This window comes from Chenopodium quinoa, unplaced genomic scaffold (assembly GCF_001683475.1).
Source record: "Chenopodium quinoa cultivar QQ74 unplaced genomic scaffold, ASM168347v1, whole genome shotgun sequence".
NCBI lineage: Eukaryota > Viridiplantae > Streptophyta > Magnoliopsida > Caryophyllales > Amaranthaceae > Chenopodium > Chenopodium quinoa.
In genome coordinates, this window is record NW_018745324.1 from 1,692,067 (window position 1) to 1,694,780 (window position 2,714).

Genomic DNA, 2,714 nt, shown 5'->3' on the forward strand with positions numbered 1-2,714 from the left:
TGTGAGGCCTTTTTTTTTTTTTTTTTTTTTTTTTTTTTTTTTTTTTTTTTCTTTTCTTTTTTTTTCCCCTCTAATTGTGATTTTTGTCTATTTTATGCACTACGATCAAGTTATGTACGGAGTAAGCCGCCTCCCCTCCTTTTTTTGTCTCTTCCTCGTCAAAAATTCTTACAAGATTTTGTTGTTCTAGGGGCTGCCACCAACCTTTTGGTTGATGGTAAGTCTTGTTTTCATATTAGTTTTATTTTATACTCAGAATAAATCTCACTTCGCTCTTTATTAGAAAGTTTCTATACACAATTTTTTGTGATATACTCCGTATCTACTAGTATATCGGGTTTAATGTCTCTCATTGTGAGAGTTTGGGGCCATATTTTTTAATGACCCAACTTTTTTAAAAAAATCAAATGTACAATATTGTACATCCGTTGTAAAGTTATCTTAAAATGAGCAAAGGTTACCCTTGAAATGAATAAAAGTTATCCCAATATGTACAAAAGTAATTCAATATAAATAAAAATTATCTACGCTGTTATGAAATATATATTTGTGGATGCCCATTATACCATGATATTATTATTGTTCTCTACATATTTTATAACACGTTATCAACACCATTCTCTAACCAGTCGCAAAATTTACAAGATCAATCTTTGGAGACGTGATTAATTGCTACTGCTTGATAAAGTGAAGAAATAAGATAATCGATTGTCATTGGGTTAAATATCAATCCTAACTGAGGTCAGTACTTAATAAAATCCAGTTAATTAGTATGAAATTCATTGCAAAACATCACAATAGTCTTTGTAGAATGTTGTGGCTATTGGTATCATGTGACTAAACTATATTTTACTTATGAGTATGTTTTTATTATTGTTTTATTGAATTGATTAAATAGTTTGTTGTACATATAAATAATTTCATGATTATTATGCTTGAATATTTCTACTGTATTAATTGATCCTTATTCTCAACATATTAAGATTAATTAATTATATGTGACTAGAGTAATTATTTCTCATATATTTTGATTTAACCTCTATTAATTGAGGAAATTAGTATACTATTGTTAATGATTCATGGTTATCATTGATACTCTTTTATAATAAATCATTATATAATAAAGTTAGCCTCTTGTTTATTAGAGATAAGAATTGATAAAGTCAACTATATATTTAATTTCTTGTTAAGATTAAGTAAAAGGCTTCTTTTTATGTGAGGCAATCAGGCAATACTCCTAAACATTAGTTCAACCCAAAGCCCAAAAATAATGACTATGAAATCAATTCTAATTTGCATCCTTAATATTGACCAATTGTTTATTTTTTATGATGACAAACATAAAACTAATTGCTTAACCAGTCAAAGTGGTTAGACTTCCTATTTTCTTGGTTTGCTAGGTAGCAGCTAGGAATAGATAAATAATATAGCTTGTATTTATCTCTAATATCTAGCACTGACTTTGTAAATTATCTTTACAATTCGTTATTTTCCTTATACGCAACGAAAAAGATAATTATATCAAAAGGCTAATGCCATAAAAGTAATTACATCAAGAATCATTAATTTATACAAGAAAATTGATTTGAGAAGGCATAATTACAATCGAAATATTGCAGACTATCACCCCATTAATTATTTACATCAACCAAGTACTGCACATTCTTAGAACTAAGATCCCCAAAAGTATAATTCATCCATAACACTCTTGTAAGCCTATTTAAGGCCACATACTTATTAATAGAATATTTCGAGTCTTCTCTACTCTTATACTATATATGTTCATCTACAACTTATATTACTAACAATCTTTATTGGTTTGATTGAGGAATGAAATTTGCATGATACCTAATAGTCTAATGCTAGTAATATGCGTATCTGTATGATTTATGACTATAAATCCATGATATTTACACATCAATGGATAAGGATAAAACAAACTCTATGAGAATAACTGATATTAATTTACAACAATCTTGATTACATTCCATTATGTTGTATGGGTGTGAAGTTATATAGCAGCTTTGACTAATCTTAACCTTTCCTCGTATCAATCGGCCTTAGCATGATTTGCATTGGGTTATCATTGTTAATAATGCAATATACAACAATAATGAAATTCGTGTAGAAAAGTAATTGAGTGTCAAGTTTGTTGTATATATGATATGTCCATTTTATATAATGTTTTACCCCATTCCCTTGGTCGTTATTAGTAGTGTTTTTGGCTCTTTCGGGTCACTTTTATTACTAATTTGTGTTTTCTAGTGTTTTCGTAGTTTTAGTTATATTTTACAGGAAATTGCACTCTTGGAGCATTTTCCTAGGCTTTATGGATCAACTACGGAAGCTAGAAGGACACGACCACTTTTGGAGCCCAGGATCGGTGAGAGCCGGTGATTAAGGGCTCGGTAATTGGAATCCCGAGGTATTCAGACCGAGTGTTCAAGACCCGAAGAGGAAACCTGGATTGGGCCGATAAATCAAGCCCAATCAAAATCCGAGCCTCAAAATGGAGCAAGGGCCCGATCGGGCAACCTCTAGCACGATCGGGCGCGACGCTCTAAATGCTGTGTGTGGCTTATGGCGCGCCCGATCGTGCGAGCCTCTAGCACGATCAGGCGACGCTGATGGGAAGGAACGCGAAGAAAAAGGCGGGCCCGATCAGGCGGCCCTTCGCCCGATCGGCACGCATTTTTAAAAGACCTGATTAGTTT